The following is a 21,352-nucleotide window of genomic DNA, read 5'->3' as shown; positions in this document are numbered from 1 at the left end:
TTGTGAAACAACAAAGTAACTGGTGGAAGCAGGAATTATTGGCAGTTGCTAAAATTGATATGGGAGGATGAAACAAGAAATAGAATAATTGAGCAATCTAACATTATCTCCCTAGAAAAATCCATATTAAAGGGTAAAATAATAATTTTGCTGCCATCCTTATAAACAAGTCACCCAAGTTAATACCACCCAGTAATGAGACATATGCATTTCTTGTATTCCCTAATATGGCACACTGAGAAGGGCATAACATCCTTTGGTGCTCCTGCCAGTTATCGCATAACCACAGTCTAACCATGAGAACATATCAGACAAACTCAAAGTGAAGGAGATTGTACAAAATAACTGCCTAGGATTCTCCATAAACTCAAGGTCATGAAAGACTGAAAAATTATCCTAGATTGAAGGAGAATGAGGAGGTATAGCAAATAACTGAGATAAGTGAACCTGGATAGGAACCTAGACGGAGAGACCATAGGCAGTATTTGAGTACAGTCTGTAAAGCAGTTAACAGAATGGTACCAGTGCAAATTTTCTTACTTCCATAATTGTACAGTGGTTGTGTAAAATATAAACACTTGAGAAGGCTGAGTAAACGCTCATGCCCTTATGTATGAAGTGTTTTGATAAATTAAGCTTAATAATACAGTTGGTAAAAACTTAGTTTGAAAATTTCTGAACCTCTTTTATTTCCTATGAAGAAAAGCATCTTGTTTAGGAATATTACAAATTTGATGTAGAAGATAATATTTACAAAAGATTCATAATGTGTGGCAGAGGAAAATGTCAGCTTTGAATGATGACTTTTCAAAACCTTATACAATTAAGTGTCATGATGAGCGGAATGCATGAACTACACAAATTTATGAGGAGTTAGAAAACCACAGAATTTTCTCACTGTAAAGACCCTTAGAATTTACTTTCTCAATTTCTTAGCTTCAACCTCTGCTGAAATATTCAGAGACAGGGAGTTTATAATTTTAAAATGTGGTCTAATTTCTTGAAAGGTTCCAATCATTAAAATGTTCATCCTTTTATGAACTTAAGCCTGGCTCACGGGTCTAAATTCTGTTTGAAATAGCCTAACCCTTTTTTCATAGGACAATGCCTCAAATATTTCAGAGCTGCCACCTAGTTCCCATCTGGTCTTGTCTCATTTCATCTATTCCCAGTTCCTTTAGCTATTTCTCATTTATTTTAGATTCCAGACACATTATGGCATTGATTACTCTCTTTAGCATAACAACTCATTTGTCAGATATGGTATTTTAAAACTGGAAGAAGTTGTTTATTGTCATCTGTAGAAAATTCAAACATAGTATCTCCAATCAGGCAATAATTCTTCACCTAAAATGATTCATATACACCAGCTGACAAATAAAATGAAAAAAATCCCAAAGGGTTTTATTCCTAAAGAGTTACAGTGTGCAGGTAATGTCAATTTTCTTTCCATGCATCGACAACATTGCCCTGTCACAAAGGAGAAGGGAACACTCCACTGATGTTGCCTAAGTGTGTTAGTATAAATATCGCGCTATGAACTGGAAGTTAGATATTAGAAAGGATTCTTTTTTGCCACAATACATGCATCATACAATTTTCCCTATTCTTTGAGCATTTCTCATCTTAATTATTCATCCATAAGCCCTTAAGCATGTTCCCTAACCTCCTCATAAATATCAAAGTGGATGACTTTGCTTTGCTTTTTATGAAATTATTATGCTTACTAACCAGTATTTGAGCTCTTACTATGGGCAAATCATTCTAGCTAGCAAAGTGCAGAGGTTCAGAGCATAAAGTTTAAAGTGTAACACCTAGGCTCAAGCAAGTAACTTAATCTAACTAAGGTTTCATTTTCTTGTGTGTGAAGTGAGAATAATTGTAATATAAATGGATGGTAAAAAACATTTAGGTACTACATATTAAGAGCTTATTTGACTTGTGGCAGTAAGTATGTATTCACTAGTGCCAGCATGATGACAGTGATGATGATGATGAAGTTACCAGCAGGTGTACACAATAAGAACTGGTGAATAAGCCACAAGATTACCTCTGTGTATATTTCCTTCCTCAGGCTAAACTCCTCTGCTTTCTATCCCTTGGCTCTAACTCTTCAACTATTAAACACTTCACAAGGCAGCTCAGGTCCTCTCTTCTATGATGCTTTCCTTAACTACTCTTCTAGAATTAAAATGTGTTGCTTATATTCATATTATGTACAAAACTCTGCAGCAAAATTTATAACACTTTATTGCAATTTGTTTGTTCCCCATCGGATTGCAACTATTTTGAGGAAAGAAACTGGGTCTTATCCCTGGAATATAAAATAGTTCCAAGCACACAGTAAGTGATCAATAGATAATGTTTTATAAATAAAATAGTAAATAAAAATTACTGATTTTTTTATGCTACTTCTTGGTCTCTAGGAGCCAAGTCACAAATGCTTAGTTAAGTGCATTAAAGATATTTTTTCTAAGATGGTATAGAAAACTATTAATAAAACGTCAGACTTATTGATGTATGCACAATATCAAGAATGGGATTTCTCATAATTTGTATAATTCCATATGTAACCCTAGCAAGTGAAGATTAATCAATTGTGGGCTGCCTTGTATTTATATTTACATAATCTCAAGCTAATTTAAAGAAAGCCATCATATCCTACTAAGTTGAAAAGTTTGAGACTTTTAATGTGTAATAATGGTGAGACTAGCTTTTTTAATTCTGTATTCTCATATTATAAGATAATATTAACATTTTAACTTCTTTGACTATCATTTCCAAATTCAGTTAGTGGGGACCTTAATATAATAGTAAATTTGAAAACTAACAGAAGAGAGGTAAATGTCCAACAATTTGAACCTCTTTTGGTTAGTCTCCACATTTCTTTAAAAATAATTCCCGTTTACGACAATATCTACACTTTCAGTCTTTTTTCCTACTAAAAACAAGAAAAAAAAATAATGTTGACAGTTCCGGAATCATCCACAAGGGGGCAAACTTACAACACATGCACAATGCAGGGAAAATTAGTAATAAACTGGATTCCTTGGAGAAAAAAAATGGAGTCATTAATGACATTAAGCCCATATTAGAAAGAAAACAATGCTAGTATAGCTCTTTGAGGATAAGATTTTTGTTTAATTTCTACTTTTTATTCCTATTTTCAATGCCAAAGGAGGTACGTATTATCTGGAAGTTGGAGTCAAATGTAACAAAATCATATAAATGTCTCTTTAGTGATAAGGAAAGCACTTGAAAACACTGTAAGTTCTCTTGTACTTATTTCTATTCTGACAGCTTTAAATTTTATTTTTAAAATATATTTCTGAGATTACTTTATCAAAAATGTATATATCACCTAAGATGCTATCACCATCCTAAGAGACAAGAAATTACAGACAGGAATTCAACTAAAAGAAAAATAGAAAATTTCTGTACAACACAGTAAACTGAGTTCTAGTTGTGTTTGCCCTTAACACACTGTTATGATTCAGGGTTTTCAGCCCTTGTGATTCATAAAGTTAAAATCAAGTATGAGACTATTGCTCACAGTCTAATGCTGTTCCCTGCTTACCCAGATCAGAGTCCATGGCTCCTATTGGAATCACTCGCTGTATTCACTCCAAGCTCCGACGGCCATCATTCTCTGTTGTACTGGCTGACAAGATGCCAACCCCAGTGGAACAGAACCCTAGGTCAACTCAGCACTCGCACCAGGCAGCTAACCATGGCTGGAGAAAACCCAGCAACTTTGCCAATTTGTCTCGTTTAAATTCATAATCATAAGCCTAAGTGAATTTGCTAGTACTTATTAGAAAACTCAGTGCAAATCAGTTCTCTTTCACTCCCTTCTAGGCAACTGTTTCAAAACTTCTCTTTCCTCACATCTCCAATACCAATTCATCTTTCTAAATTCTCAGCTGCTTCTTATTTCATTGGGAATACAAGTGAGAGCAAGGCAAAATTCCCAGAGCTCTGAACATCAAGTTTACCAACCTATCTGGGTCTACTTGAAGCCAAATGCTCTGCCTCCCCTCTCTTCTGGGAGAAGAAATACTTGTCCTCTGATCTAAGGCGAAATCCTCTCTCCTGCACTAGAACCCTTCTGAGTATCTTTTTCCTGTGCCATCAGTTACTTGTTCTCTACTAGTTGTTCCCACAGCATACAAAAATGTCCATCTCAAAGAAAAAAAAATCTTTTTATTCCTATATCCTGCTTTAATTATTACGCATTTCTTGCTTATTTTTATAACAAAACTACTTTTAAAAGGCTGCCTTTTATTTTTTCACTTCATTTACTCATTTATACTATTTTTTTGTTCTTTGATAAGAACACAGAAATTGTTCTTATCAAGGAAATTAGGTATCTCCATGTTGCAAATCCTACAATCAATTATCACTTCTCATATTAATCTACTAGCAGTGTAGGAGCAATAAACCCTCCCTCCTCCTTCTAACCCCTTTTCACTTTGCTTCTGGGACAATTTTCCCTGTCTCCCTGCGCACTTCTTTTTATACCCTCTGCTGGATCCTCTGGCATGCCCCATGGCTCAGTCCTGAGACATCATCTATTCTCTTGCTACACTTACCTCCAAGGTGATTTCATCCGATCTAAAGACTTTAGGTACCATGATGATTCATAAATTTTCATCTACGGCCATGATATCTCTCCCATGAATTTCAGACTAGTACATCCAGTTGTCTACTTCACATCTCCACTAAGATCTGATCAGAAACACAAAGTTAGCAAGTCTAAAAACAAAGTCTTAATCCCCCAAATCTCACTGCCTTTTTAGGCTCTAAATGAACATTCACTCACCTACTTTTCTAACCTCATCTCCTAACAATTTCCCCCTTTGATCATTTCACTACAAAGAAACTAACCTTTCAGTTCCTGGAACACATGACGTATATGCTCACCTACTTGCATGTGCTGAACCTCTTCAAGTGTTCACACATCTTGCTTTCACATTGTCTTCAAATCTCTGCCCAAGTGTCCCCTACTACCTTATGTAACTACCCCTATACCTGCATTCTCTTTTTTTTTTTTTTTTTTTTTTTTTTTTTTTTTGAGACGGAGCCTCAGAGTCTCTGTTGCCCAGGCTGGAGTGCATTGGCATGATCTCCGCTCACTGCAACCTCCGCCTCCTGGGTTCAAGCAATTCTCCTGCCTCAGCCTCCCAAGTAGCTGGGACTACAAGCATGCACCACCATGCCCAGCTAATTTTTGTATTTTTAGTAGAAATGGGGTTTCACCATGTTGGCCAGGCTGGTGTCAAATTCCTGACCTCAGGTGATCCGCCTGCCTGGGCCTCCCAAAGTGCTGGGATTACAGGTGTGAGCCAGGCCCAGCCCTGCATTCCTACTCTGCTCCTTCATGGCCCTTTCCACCAACTATCATGCCATATTAGTTGGTGGAAAGGGCCATGAACGAACAGAGTAAAAATTCTGTCTCCTTTTACTTGGACAAAATATCCCTGAAGAAGAGCTTTATTTGTCCGTGTTTGTACCTTCAGTGATTAGAACAGCAGTACTAGTACACTGTACTCAATAATCTGCTGAATGAATATCAACTTGTCTGATGAACACAGTTCATTGAAGCTTATTTTAAACTTATTTACCTTTTTAGTAGACTAAATTGTATATAATGGATGAAAAATTTTTTCATTCATGAAGTATGATAGAGACATAATTCTTTATTAAAATTATTTGATAATTTACTAAATTGTATATGGTAAGAAATTGATGAAGAAATTTGTCATTGATGAATGATAGACATAATTCTTTATAAATATTATTTGATAATCTACTCATTGCAGTAGAAAAGTTTTCATTAAATCATACTTTTCTTGAGAGGGGGATTTTATTGGTTTCATCATATTCTTAAAAGAAGTGAAAAAAATGTAAAGCATCACCTAAGTAGATTGTTTTATCCCATGCTTTCATAATAATTTTTTAAAGGTTTATTTGAGTATTACTTACACCACAGTATGAAATGCATCATGTGCCATTTACTAGGTATGTCATCTAAGCAAATAGACATTTCACAATTAAATACAGAGTTCCGATTACAGCATAGTAGCTGTGTTACATAGACCTAGAATTTTATGTCAACTCCTTACCAATATAAACAAAGTGAATTCTTCCTAATGTCAAAACAGTTTCTGTTCTGTTTATAGTCACTTCCTCTTCTTGCATTGTCCTATTTCTGTTCAATCTGCTGAAACTCTTCAAGCTCTAATACCAATCTTCACATAAATGATAGGTTTTTGTTCCCTGTATCATATATCAAAATGTTTTCATATTAGTATAGAAAATTCTTAGCCTACCTATGATTACTTGAATGCAACTGTTTCTATTGCTAGCTTTGCATAATCAGCCCAAGCCTAGCAGACACACACACACACAGTACCATTACCATGGAAATCCTTCTCCTACCCTTTCTCTTAAGTCAAAATTATGTAAAACAATATTGATTATTATTCACTAAGTGCCCAATTCTTTCCTAGTAGACCAAGTTCCCAGTTTCAGGCAGACCCCTATGGAGTGATGAGAACAGGAGACCTGGCAGGCAATGGGGTGACAGATGCTGGGGCCAAATCACCCTGACAACTCCTCTCAATAATAAATCTGAGAATCTAATCTCTGCTAAATTGTTAATGGCTGCAAATGAGATACTCAGTTACTCCTCCTGATAGTGTATTTGCATTTAAATGAGTCCTTTCTGGAAGGACTCCCTTAACCCAAAGGAGTGGTTCTAAATGCTGACAGCTCCCAGCACACAGGGCCTCTGGCTCTGGTTTCACATTTTCCCTTGCTGAGACTCATGATATCACTAGGCCATTTGATCTCTAATTTGAGAATATCAGAAAGGAAGCATTGCAGACCTCAAAGTCAAGATCCAAGGTCTAGGGTTTTTTAAAAAAAAAAATTGTGCAATAACAAGTCATAGGTTAAAAAAAATTACATATTGCTGTATGTAAAGTTCCAAGAAGACAGATTCAAACCCTATATGTTGACATAAGACATTTCCCAATATCTTTCCCCTTTTCTTTCTGGCTTCCCTATGCCTCTTACCATGCTGGAATATCAGAAGCAGTTCAATCCTGCCATTTAATGTCTTTGACTGTTGTCTTTAATACCATCAACACACTGATTCCTTTCCATGAATAAAAAGTACCTGGTAAGAATACTTTGATAGATGAACGTATCTATATTATCACAAGAAACTATCTTCAGTGAGTCTGGCTTCGCAGATGTAAACTACACTGGGGGGTCAAGAAAACATGTTCTGGGACTGTCCCAAGTCGCCACAGTTGCATCCCTACTGCCTCAGGCAACTTGAAGGAAAAGATCAAACATCTTTCACTCTTGAGACAATTGCTGTCTTCATCTCAGAAACAAGACAAAGTCAGGCTGTGAGTGCTGGGGATCCAAGCCCAAGTCTGCTCAACTACAAAACCTCTAACCTTCACAGTCATCTCAACCTTCTAGTTCTCTTCACCTTCTCATCCTCCTTCCTCTTTACTTTATAAGGACTTTTATCTTCAACATGAGATACCTAGCAAATCCTTCAACCAAATGATAAATTATGAAGGCTGAACATGTTCTCTCATTCAAGGTATTTAGAACTTTCAAAGGAGAAAGGGGACAGAAGCCTGCCCAAGTATGCAAGGATAACACTTACAGAGTATCAGCTCCCCGAAGCTCTGGAGTGGCAATTTCACGCCATCTCATTATAGCCTCACAGTAATAGTCTACAATTTGTATCCTAAGTTTTGCCATGGCTCCCTTTGACAATCTGAAGCAACCTACATAACTCTTCTTAAAATAATGCTTTTAAATGCATAAAATATAATATGTAGAATTGAAACGGAAACTAATTATCAAGTTTAAAATACCGTTATCAAAATATTTAAAAACAAAATTCATGATATACAAAGGTATGGGCATTTAAACTCATTAAACACAGTATAGGAGAGTTATATATATATTTCTCTAAAAATTGTGATATTGTGGGAAAGGGTTAACAATTTTTATACTGCTTTACACGTACACTGAAATTGAACAATTATAACAGTGAATGGTGGGAGCCATGATTCTCACTATTGGAATAGGAATTTACAGACAAGCAAAGGGATGAGGCTAGAATGATCTATGTGTTAAAGGATTAAAGTTGGAGACATAAGTATGTGCTCATATTTAGCTTAATAAAGAAACAGAATGGTCACATATAGAAATACTCATGTATATATGCATGGGTAAGTATATACATATATTCCCTGTCTTAGTTGAAAGGCCTAGACAAAATGACCCGCCAATAATGACGGTGTCTAGGGCCCAGATCTTGATTTGTATTACCATTCTCCAGTAAAAGGAACAAGGGCTCCATGAAGAAACTGCTGATTCTAGGAATGAAGCAGGCAGTATACAAGTTGAGACTGGAGGAACTTATAATATCATAAAGTAAGGGATTGTTAATGGTCCTGCCACTCCTGCCACACACACACACACACACACACACACAAACTCACACATCAAAGGGCGTATGTCAAAAGAGCACAGGAACCTACTGAAAGAGCTTCCAATGGGCAAAACTGGAACAAATTGAACAACAAAATAAAGTAGTAATTGATTATTACCAAAAGCATAAAATATAATACATCTCCATGAGTCTATAATATTTATATCAATAAGTAATTGAATACTTGGTAGAGAATAGACAGATCTCCTGTGCAGAATTCCATATACTTTATGTACACACTCTGCCCTCAGGGAGGTACAGCCAAAGTCCCACTCCTTAGGTTTGGGTTTCATGTAGTTACTTCCTACAAGTACAGTATGCAAGGAATGGGCAATAACATTACAGTAGAGAAACCTGACAAACACTGCCTCAGCCAGACGATCAAGATCAACACCTCACCAGTCATAAATCACATCAATACTATAGCACCTTGATATGATGTGAGGAAAATGGGACTTTACCTCTTTCTCCTGCCAATAGTTCACAACTCCAGTCTTATCATAAGAAAAGCATCAGACAAATTGCAACAGTGAGGCCTTCTGGCAAATACTCGACCACTACTCCTCAAAACTGTCAAGGTCATCAAAAACAAGAAAAACGATCACAGCTAAGAGGAGCTTAACGGGACATGACAACTAAATTTAGTGTGGTATCCGATGGACGCCTGGAACAGATTTAAGGATATTAGGTAAAAACCAGGGAAACTTAAATGTAGTTAGACTTTATTTATAGTTAGTAATAATGGATCAGTATACATTCATTGATTGTAACCAAATGATATGGTTCAGATTTGTGTCCCTACCCAAATCTCATGTCAAATTTAATCCCCAATTTTGGAGGAGGGGCCTAGTGGGAGGTGACTTGATCATGGGGGAGGACTTCCCCCTTGCCTTTCTGGTGATAGTGAGTTCTCATGATATCTGGTTGTTTAAAAGTGTGTAGCACCTCCCACTTCTCTTTCTCCTTCTCCAGCCATGTAGGGCCTGCCTGCTTCCCCTTTGCCTTCCACCATGATTATAGGTTTCCTGAGACCTCCCCAGTCATGCTTCCTGTACAGCCTACAGAACCATGAGCCCTTCTTTATAAATTACCCAATCTCAGGTAGTTCTTTATAGCAATGCCAGAATTACACCAAGGTACCTTACTAATGTATGATGTTAATAGGAGACACTGGGAATGGGATATATGGGAACTCCCTGTATTATTTCCTCAATTTTTCTGGATACTAAAGCTGAAAAATATAGTCTATTAAGTAAAAAATGTAGTGATGATTTGATTATAACATCAGTGTAGTGATAGAGATATCTATGAAAACAGCAATAAGGAATTGGCTGTTGTTTCTATTGGAAACAAAGTCCCAGGTACTCCTAACATTCTTGTGGTTTGTTGTCTGCATTATGTTTAAAGGACATGCTAAATGCTAAATTTCAGTTAGAAGTTAGTGAAACTAAAATTTTCCCATTATACTTAATTTTTCCCATTATACTTAATCTGTATAAAAGGAGTATATGAATAGAATTCCATTTATACAGATTAAGAATCTCCTGCTCTACGGTAATATTAATGGGCTAATGTTATGAAAGTGAGTCTCAGAGCGATGAATTAAGCTGTTTTAGCTTTCAAAGAGCATACATTCTATGACCAAGAATTCTAACTAAGTTTTGTTGGAAAGCTGTTGGCTACATTACCACCTAACTTTGGGACTGACAGAGGGATGGAAACATCTCATTTAGCAAAGGTGCTTCCCTGGCCTTGTGCAATTGCACTGTTTAGGTTGCTGGACAAATCCATAGTGTAAAGCTGGCCTGTATCAAGTGATGGTCAATTCAAACAGCAAGGCAAGTTAAAAGAGGGAACTCCATTCCACAGAATCCTAGTGTCAAGGAACCTCCCGACTGGAAAATGACTCAACAGCTAGGGGGAAACCCTGGCTCAGCTACAAAGAAGGCACATTTAGTCCCATTTTTCCTTAAACATTCAACCCTCAAACCTGAAAAGATTTGGGAAAGAAGCAAAAGGAAAGGGTGGGGGAGAGAGAACAATCTTGTTAATAGCTAGTGTCGATTTAAAAAGAGAAGGAAAGGGCTTATATGAATACATGCTTAATTTCATTCCCAAGGCAAATTTTCATAAATCCTTAGGGAAAGAGATAGTCATCTGCTAATGTAGATTCTGCTTTTTGATTTCCAAATGTTACAGCTGTCACAACAGTTTGCCCAATTATGTGGCAGGGAGGGGAGGGGGTCCAGAGCAAAGGAAGCAGGAGGAAGAGATCTTAGAGGGAATATCCGTGCACAAGTGCACCATAAACACAACAAAATCATGGGGCCACCCCACTGTTTCTTTGAGCGCTTTCTCCGGTTGGCCCCACTTCTCCAGTCTTTTGGGAGATTCCCGTTCTATTACGTAGGCGAGAGGGTGAAAGGCTCTAGCTTTCAAAATTGTGAGTGGTTTGGCTGTGTGCGTACGTATGTGTGTGTGTGTGTGTGTGTGTGTGTATGCGTATGCGTGTGTGTCTGTTCGCGGGGGGGTGGGCGGGGGTAATGGAGAGAGCTATGAAGGGCTTAGAAAGCTTCATTACCAATTTAAAATGTTTTTGTAGAGCTTGAATGTTTATCTTAAAAGACAATTCTTGCTCTCAAATTCATCCAAATGAACAATGCTGATAAGGAAGATGAAGAGGGTGGGAAACCCACAGGGGCAAATGGAACAGTCCATGCAGCCGGGGTGACGGGGGAGCGCTCGGAGGAAGGACGCTATGCAGAGAGAGCCCCCCTGGCTCTTCTCTCTCAGTCCATAATCCAGCGATGCTGCAGCTGTAAAAGCATTAATAGAAAATCAATCCACAACCTCGCAGGGCAGCGATCGTCGGGCGCCGTTTCCAGGCTGTCTTCCCTGGGGTCGGGAGCGGCCCCGCTCCCCCCACGGCTGGTGCGGAATGCGGTGATCCGGCCCGGGGCGGGGATGACTTCATGCGGCCGGAGCTCGGCGGCGGGAGCGGAGGCTGCAGCTGGCAGGTGGGGCGCGGGCCGGCGCGAGCAGACCGAGCACTCGGCGGGCGCGGCGGGACTGCGGCCCGTGGCGGCGTGCGCGGGGACCTGCGCTGACTAGGTCCGGGGAAGGTAAGCAGCCCGGCTCCGGTGCGCCCTGGCCGCGCTGCGTGGAGCTTTCCGCTTGGTTAATAATGGGGTTCGCAGCACGGAGGGAAGAAGGGGAGAACCCGGCTGCATTCTGCAATGAGAAAAGGAGCAACAACTAGGATGGAAATGTTGGGCGGCCAAGTGCAGAGGTTGGAGGAGCAGTGTTACTGGGCAAACAAAGACGGCGTTCTTGCCTCTATACTCTTTTGAACGTGATCTACCATTTCAGTGCCAGATTCGCGTAGACAGTGAAGAGGACTCAAAATGTAAAATAATTTGAGTTACTCTTTTGCTTTTTGTGCCTTTTACCTTCGCTTATTTTGAGGATTTGGAGCAGTAGGTCCCTGGCAGCAGCCTGAGGTAATCAGAAATCGTCCCTCTTCCTGTAGTCCTTGGTCCTCTCCCTTTCCAGTGCCTCTCTCAATGTCAAAACACCTGCTTCAAGACTGAACCTTTAGAAAGAGCCTCTATTTGGAGGGGAAACTTCTCTTATCTTCTGGAGTTCAGCTTGGGTTGAGCAGCACTTGACATCGCTTCTTCCTTCATTTGCCATTTTCTCTGTCAATCATTTCATTGATCTTTTTCGGAGATGCTGTGCCCATTCACAGACCAACTCTTGTCAGCTCTTATCCACCACCTGGGTTCCATGACTGATTTTGTCAAGGTCCCAAAAAGGGCATTGCCTCACACAGATTTCTCATTCGGTATTCTCCCTGTATACTGTTACCTGTGTCCTTCCCCCAAATGCATGGAATGAAATATCCTGCTTGTGGCCCTGTACCAACATGTTATCCCATTAACTCCCTTCGCTGTAGTCACTGTGGCTACTTGAAAGCTAGAGAGGACAGATAGAATCTACTGGAGTGTGAGGGATGTTCCCTATGCATAGGCATAGGTAGAAGTAAAAATGTGAATGCCAGTCCATCCAGTTTTTCTTGAAGCAATTTTAGTCCAGCTGGATTTTGAGACAGCTAGCTGTTAAGATTTGGGACAAATCCTTTCCAAAAGGCAGAGGAGTCCGTTTGCCTCTAGGATTCCTCAAGAACCTCAAAAGAGTTTCCAGTGAGGTTTTCCTCGTAGGCAGTCAGAAAGCCAATGGAGCTGCCCAATCTAAGCCTCTGGTTGAGTATCCTCTAGTCTGTCTTGCCATTTGCAGGTTCCTATCCCTCGTCCTAGGATTTTCCCCACAGACCCCTTGCTACTGAGCCCAAGTGCCTATCCTTGTTGCCACCTAGAGATGTACATTTGAATAATATGCTGTGAAATGGTTAAGATGGCTGTTATGGGGATTGCAAACGTGCCACTTCACCAACAGAGAACAGTTGCAATAAGCCAGATTGTGGGGTATCTGTGTGCCAATGTTCTATTTAAAGGAAGATCTGTTATCTTTAAACTTGAAATTAGAGAGATTGACTCAACAGCCATGCAATTTTATTTTAGTAAATTAAATTAGAAGATCAATGAAAAAGAGGGGCAGAGTTGGTGGCTTAAAATTTTACCTCTGCTTTCTTTCCTCTTCAAATGTTATTTTTAAACAAAGATACTAGTATGGAAAATCATGTTAATCATATTATATATCATTATTGCCTTTCTGATTACAAATTTCATTTTTATAAAATGCACTTTAGAAAGATTTGAATTTGTTTCTTTGTCTCCATCTTCAGTATATGAGGCATAGGGTGGGGGTGGGGGTGGGCAAAGCCCACTACTGAGTGATCCACTCCAGGAACTGCCCCTTGGGGTCTCAATAACCTTATGTCCCTTTTTTGTTGTTATTATGTGTCAAACAGGGTTTTGGTTTGAAATATTGACTTCTTGAGATTCTAGAATTTTTACTCAGTCACATTAACTATGAGGTAACAAAGAACAAGATGAACAACAAACCTTCTATTCTACCACCTTTTTTCTAGTATTAAAATACTTAACCATATACATCATTATTCTGAAGTAATATTAATATAGAATAATAATGAATTTTAATATAGTTATTCTAAATAACCTAAGGTATATGACATACAGATTAGTACAATTAATCTTAGAAATACAATGCAGTTTCTGTAATGTTGACAGTCACCTTTCTGTTGAAGAGCAAGTGCATGAGAATATCCTAATGATGGTTAGAAATTTGAAGTGTCTATGATTTAGTTTCTGAAGAAACTAAACTCTTTGGAAAGAAATAGGTTCAGGATTAGGAGACTGGTGCTGCCTAAGGTGGAATAATACTTGCTAGTGATTTTGCAGGTGAGTTGAACCCACTAAGTTATGGACTGGAGTTGGAGAAATCTTGTTGAGAAGAAAGAAAACAAGTTAGAAAATTTAATTTTCATTTTAGTACAACTGAGGAAGATAATCAAACTGAAGGGATTTCTGAATTTGGACTTTGTTATGTTTAAACAAGTTTGAGGAAACTTTCTAAATTTAGAAGCCTAAGCAGAAATGTATGTATGATTTTATGTCTGAAACTGATTTATGACTTTATATCCTTTCCTTATAATGTTTCCTAGGGAGAGGAAAAACTAATTGGCTGGTGTTCAGAATTGAAAGAGGAATGAAAAATGGAAGGACATGCATGATTAGATGCTAAATGATTAGATACTAAATGAACTGCAGGTACTTTTGTGTTTGACAAGATAGAACTGAAGTCAATCTACTGCTCTCCAATTGTGTAAAAAAAAAACAAAAAAACAAAAAAAAAAGTTTAGTCTTCTAGGCAGTGAGCCATGATGGCACCACTGTACTTCAACCAGGGCAACAGAATGGAACCGTGTCTCAAATTAAAAAATAAAAACTTTTTTAAAAGTTCACAGATGTTGAAATGGAGAAGGAAAAAGAATAGCAATAATAAGGCTCAAATAGAAATGTCATTTCTGTCAGCCAGTGACTCCACTGAGAATGGGTAGAAAAAAGTGCTATTTTGAAAGTTGCCAGTGACCTCTTAATTGCCAGATTTCTATAATATTTCACCCTGTTCATTTTATAAGTCCTCTCCTATGTTATTCTTGGATTAAATATTTGTGTTTAAAAGGTATTATTAAGTACTATGTATCAGGCACTGTGATATCTCTTATTCTAATTTGTCACTAATTCCCTTAAAGTACTCCATGTCCAACCTAAACCAAGTGGATCTTCTTTCCAATTTGTACCCCATGGTGGCATGCCTATATGTTTTCATTTATTCCCTTAGCCCATCCTCTTACATGTTGAAACCTTGTTCACCTCAGATACTGACTCACTTATGAAGCCTTCCCCATACCCACCTTCCTTCCCCCACCAGATGTGCCCCTCTCTTGTTTAAATTCCTATAGCACATTCTATTTTGGGTTATCCTTTCATGTGAACATGCTTTGTCTGCTCTTCTAAAAAAGCTCTTGAAAGCAGGGTCTGGGAATAAGTTTTTATTACCTGCAACTCTATGGTGTCTAGCTACATATATGTATTATAGGTGTTCAGCAATTTGATTTTAGTGAAGAAATAAGTTATTTTCCAGAGTTATAAATCTATCTACCTACACTCCTCCACCAACCAAGTGAAACTCTCAATATATGTGCAAATGCTAATTTGGTTTTTTAAAAAATCCTTATAGTAATAGTAAATATACTGAGAGTACATTCAAATCATTATAATCTACAAAAGGTATTATGAGCTTAAATGTCCTTAAATGTATACTAAAAGCATGGTGAGCATAGCAAAACAAATCTTTAATGAAGACATTGTACCTGCTTTCAATATTATTGCATTGAAGTCACCTTATGCATGTGAGCATTTATCTTGTTTCAAGCCACTCTTCTAGGGACTTTCATCTTTGGTATCTCATTCGATGTTTATACTATGTGCAAATTTTACACTAAGAAAACTGAGGCTCAGAGATGTCACCTGAGTGGCAGAGATTTTTTGCATATTACCACCCGCTCTGAAGTGAAACAGAGTGAGGGAAAACATTGTAAAAACACAAAGTCAGAGCCATCAGAATAGTTTCAGGTTGTTTTGTGATTAATCTTTCCAGTGCTTTTTAAACGTTTAGGTTAACATCTCAAGTTATCTTCTCCCCAAGTACATACAGAAGCATACACATATAATTTTGCATACAAACGCAGGTGTTTGTGGATTCACTAAAGCTCTCTTTACAGAATAAAGAACATCTATTTGTGCTCCCTTGGACAATATGTGTGTCCATTATTAGCCCTTACATTTCCAGTACTTGAGATGAGGTTTTCCTTCTGTTTTTCTCCTTACTTTAAGACCTGAAATGAGAGCCCTTCACCAAAACTGACATGAAGACAGCTGATGACTAGGAAGCAAGTGCTAGTGAAAATAGTGACTCAAAGAACCTTGATTCACAAAAAACACATGGAAAGGGAGCTCCGAATGTTACACATTCCAAATGACTTATTTAAGGTTTTCCAGTCAAAGCCATTTTTACAAAAAAGAAACTGTTCTCAGACTTAAGAGTATTTTACTGCCACATATGTGGGAAAACATTGCCAGTAGTTGATTGGTGTAATCTACTTTGGAATATATTCAGTTCTCTTAGGATGGACTTATTAACTGTCTCAATATTAATATTTCTTTATGGTAATGCCATCTGCAGTAATATATTTGCTTTTGCCAAGTTAAGGAAAGAATGATAATGTTCATCCCTCCTAGGTTCCAAAACAAGTACCAGCCTGAAAGAGCTGCATATCATTTTAGATTCATAAAAATGCATTCAAATTCTCAGCTGATACTTAAAGGGACTGGTACTAGCAAGCATGGTTCCTGATGTATTTAAAGAGCATTCAAAGAGGTGTGACAAGAACAACATTAGTCTGGAAAAAAAACAGAGATGGAAAGATAGAAAACTCAAAAGGACAACTTAAGCTGTTACTTTCTTTACATTTCTCAAATACCCTTTTTGTACCAAAATAAGATTATAACTATTATAAGCATCTAAAATAAGTAAAATGTTATGAAAACTTTATAATGTGCTCCATATCAGGTAAGTTCATATTTTATAGATTTTATAATTAAAATTTTTTTTCTGGTAAAATATACATAACATTTACTGTTTTAGCTATTTTTAACTGTATAATTAACAATGTTGGGCAACTATCACCACCACTATCAGTTTTCAGAACTGTCTCATTATCACAAACAGAAATTCTATACACATTAAACAATAACCATTCATTTCCTCAGCCCCTGGTAAACACTATTCTACTCTCTGTGCCTATGAATTTATATATTCTAGGTACCGCATAAGTGGAATCACTTATGGAATGTTCTGGAACCCTTTCATACATATTTGTTCTTTTGTCTCTGGCTTCTTTCACTTAGTATAAATGTTTTCAAAGTTCATCCATATTTCAGCATGTATCAAAATTTCATTCCCTTTTAAGGCTGAATACTATTTCATTGTATGTATATAACACCTATGGTAATTTTGAATTGCTAAACACTTTCAGTACATTGTCTATTATATTAAACATGGCCAGCATATAACACTGCCATATTATCTTCCATAGATGTCAAGTAATATACACTATAAAGGTGCCATAATTTATTTGGTCAAAACCCACTGAAAAACATTTACTTAATTCCAAATTGTTTTGTGACTTCAAGTTATGTGGTAATAAACAGAGTATATTAATACATATGTCTTTATATGTCGGTACTTTTACTTTTGATCAAAGAATGCTTGGAGTGGAATTGTTGGGTCAAAGATTATGCCCAGATATTTATAGTTTGAATACTCTAGATACTGTAGCACATAGACTATAAAAATCCTAACATTCTGCAACAGATAGTATTACTGAATGTTCTGGAACCCTTTCATACTGTCTTAAAAATGAATGCAGATACTATAAGGAAATCAATTGAACATGATCTGAGCAAGGAAATATTCTCACTTTTTTCATTTCCAGTTCATGGAGGAAAAATGCTATATGCAAGTATTGAGAGAATTAAAGTCTCTCAAATCATGCATTTTTTTATCATAGATGACAAAGTGCATCACAGATGTCAGTTAAGCAGTTAAGTCTCGTAATAACAACGTGGAATAGTAGAAACATCTCTAGCTAGTTTTTAGGGTGTTTGTTTGTTTGCACCAGCAATAGGTTATTTGCATCAAACCTAATCTAAAATTTGGTCTGTTTGTTCAAATTTATGTACCTACATTATGGTAAATCTTTTTTTTTCTTAGTTTCTCTTTAATGTATTATTTTTAGTTTATTCTGAAATAGAATAATAAAGCCCAGTGATGAGTGTCTTATTTAAGCTAAACTACAAAATATTTGGCATATGTGAAGTATAAACAGAATTGGCAAGACTTTTAACCATCCTCCTCAGCAGAAGACAGTCTCTATTGCATCGGCCAGGAGAGGAGAAACAGAAGGCTTGCTGGAGATTGCATCAGTTTTTACTTAAACATTAAAATGCTAAAAGGACAAAGATGAAGCAACATGTCTTATAATATATGTTTGAGTAGCTACTTAAAACTAAAGGGTTGCTAGAACATTTATTTAGTTGGACAGACACACTCCATAGTGTAGCTGACCCTAGACATGTCACAACTGCATTTTAAAGTATGCTTTTTCTTCGGTTGATTGGGGTGGAGGGAATTATTAATAAACATTTCTCCTATGGTTTACCTCTATCTTTATGGTTGTCTGATTAAACCCTCTTTGAAAAGCAGACGTAAAACAAATCAGCATTCTGATCTTTGTCTGAATAAGCAACACCATGGCCATACCTTCTTAATGCACTGCTGTGGTATGAGACCAAAGGGTAGAAGCAGCAGTTTTTTGGTCATTGCAATAGTCACAGCAACACAACCTGCTACATTCCTCACTTATATACCGCAGAATCTGACCGAATAAACACAGAAAAGTCAGTAATACCTTTAATGCAATTCTTGCACAACTCTCCATGATCTTTCATACTCAGCTTCTCTGATAATTGAAATGTAGGGGAAAATAACCAGAATGTTAAAACCCCTTTTCCATTTACAAAATGTAATTTTGCTGGGACTTGCAGAAATAACATTGAATCTGAAATTGGTGGGCATCCAATGGAGTCACTAGAAATAATCTGTCAAAATCACTCAAATACAAATTTCATTTAAAGGAAAGGAACATTATATATATATGGGTTTCTACTTATAAGGTATACTCACTGGAGAATAATGGATTTTTAAAAAGGATTCATTCTGAAAAGACTTTTACCACTTTTTTAAACTAGTGCCATCAAAAACAAATTGTGACAAGTCACTGTCATCCAAGTTAGTCTCTGACGTGGCTCTCAAGGAAGTGAGTAGTTCTTGGGGGAAATGGCTTTCTTTAAATTTGTGCCTTCCTGCAGTGAGTCAAACTGAGATAAAATGGGGCTGATGTTCTTAACTATTTGTTACATGCCATATTTATTAGAATTACCTAATAATCAGTAAAAAAGAGTTTTATGATAACTAAAAATGTACCTATTGAGACTCTCCATTGATAAAAGTTGGCTAAGATACAGCTGGTGATCCTATAGAAATCTAAATTACATTTTTTTCATCTTCTCCATATTACAGAATAACTCAGGATTTCAAAGCAAAGCATGAAAAAGTAGCATTTGATATATTTTATCAATGTTAAGATTTCTGGGGAGCTTATCAGCATCATATACTATGATAAGCACTCAATAAATGTAAATTGTTATTTCATAAGTAAAATATCAACCGCATAAAAATTTCTGTAACTCAAGTGGCCACTATGATACATGGCTTTAATATAGGAGATTACAAAATATTAGTTGAACAACAAAATGAACTACTACCATTTATTTCTGAAAGCTACCCCCCAATACAAAATGACTGGTATTCTACACAAGCTCATTGTGATTGCTTTAGTAGATGTGGTAGGAGTAAATTATGGATAGAACTACCCTCTCTCCTGGTTCTTTTAAAACCATACTTTCTTCCCTCTAGGGTATTATAAGTTGGAAATTAGAGGTGAGTCGTATTTTAGTCTGGAATTTATCTAGTAAGCAGTTCAAGACACTTAACCATGCACCGTCTATTTACCCATGGCAGGAAAACATGACACTCCCCTTTTCAACTACAGCAGATGGGGACTTTTAGAAAACTCAGAATGCAAGATAGAGATTATAATGATGGAGTATTAGTCAGCACTTCGTCTGCATCTCTTTTTCAATCTCATTGATTGTAAAGAACACGATCATAGATAAAGTACAGTTACTGTCAATTGAAAATGTTTTCAACCTGCATATAGGTGTGAGATAGTGGGCCCTGTCACATCTTCACGAGATATGTTGGAGTGACTATTTCACCACAAAATTAAAACCTGACACTAAAATTATCTGACACTAAACAGTCCATTAAATAAGATGATGAATGTTGGCATCTTGCTTGGCTATTTAGAAAAGAAAAATCACTAACATTTTTAGGCAATACCTAAATGTTTAAATTTTTTCTAATAAAATGGAAAATGAAATAAAATGGCATTACGGTGTTATGAAAGCAAAGCAATTAGGTTAACCTCAAAATGTCTGACTGTAAAATTGTAACAATTTTATTCTTAGAGCTCTCAGGCAGCTTTTGATCATTTTCAAGTTCAATCAAAAAGCTCTAACCATTATCATGAATATATTCTGATCACTGGGTCTTCCTCCTCCCTTTTGCTATTTATTTATTTGGGGACGTTTTGGCTACCACTTATGTCTAGATCATGTCTTTCAGGAAATGAATTTGGGCTTTGAATCACACCTTTACCATTTACTAGCTGTGTGATTTATATGTTACTCAACCTCTGTGAGTTGTTGACTGATATTTAAAACAGGAAAATCACTGAGCTGTGGTGAAGATGAAAGAAGATAACATAAAGGAGAACTTAGTGAAGTGTCTGAAATATACATGGTAAAGGTTAATGTTTTCCATTTTTATCATTTTTATTTCCACTGACAACTTACACAGCCAGACCTCATTACTACATCTTTTCCCAAATGTTCATGAATTATTTTTTCTACCCCTCCCCAGGTAAGTTAAACTTAGCCTTGAAATGACCCTGAATCTCACTGGAAAATGTCTTAATGCAGATACTGCCAGTGTCAGGAGAGGTTGGGTCCACCATAATGCGAGGTTGTTAGGCTCTGATCAGCAGTGGCTGTGGGAATTAGACCTAGCTTCTATTTTTAACTCTTCAAGTAGTTGATTGGATCACCTGGCAAAAGTCAATTGGCTGGTAATTCATCTTATTTTCTTTGAATTGCACCACGTCTAATCACTCGTTTCACTGGCTCATTATCAGAAATGATATTACGGGCATTAAATAAGGGTGCTTATTTCAGAATCAAAGTGCCATATAAAATAGGAATGTCAAAAGCCTTTGAAGGTCCTGCTATTTGGCTAACTCAAGTAGTTGTTTCTAATATGTAACTATTGGAGAAGTTTCATATTAAGTTGTCCAAAAACAAAAATTAAACTGTAACTCCATTGTAGGTCATACTTTTGTTGGTCTATGACACATTTCTATTTTATTGAAGCCTGAAGAATTTACATAGACAGTGCAAGCATTATTATTCAGGGACTTGTTTATTATTAGGTGCTACTGATTAGATTTGATGAATAGCAAAACTGTTAAACAAAATAAAAAAATAGCAAGTACAAAAACTGTGTAGGACCTTATATTTAATATGTAAATCACATTTATTT

At 36.9% G+C, this 21,352-nt stretch overlaps 1 protein-coding gene across 1 annotated transcript in view; it reads left to right on the top strand.

Moving 5' to 3' along the window:
• The first annotated feature begins 11,473 nt into the window (after positions 1-11,473).
• PKIA (cAMP-dependent protein kinase inhibitor alpha) overlaps positions 11,474-21,352 on the top strand; it is an 89,661-nt gene continuing 79,782 nt past the window's right edge. Inside the window, exon 1 of the mRNA XM_003269463.4 lies at positions 11,474-11,649. The gene's annotated coding sequence lies outside the window, so the exon portion shown is untranslated. The remainder of the gene's footprint in view (positions 11,650-21,352) is intronic.

This window comes from Nomascus leucogenys, chromosome 16, assembly GCF_006542625.1.
Source record: "Nomascus leucogenys isolate Asia chromosome 16, Asia_NLE_v1, whole genome shotgun sequence".
NCBI lineage: Eukaryota > Metazoa > Chordata > Mammalia > Primates > Hylobatidae > Nomascus > Nomascus leucogenys.
This window is presented reverse-complemented; position numbering and strand designations above follow the sequence as displayed.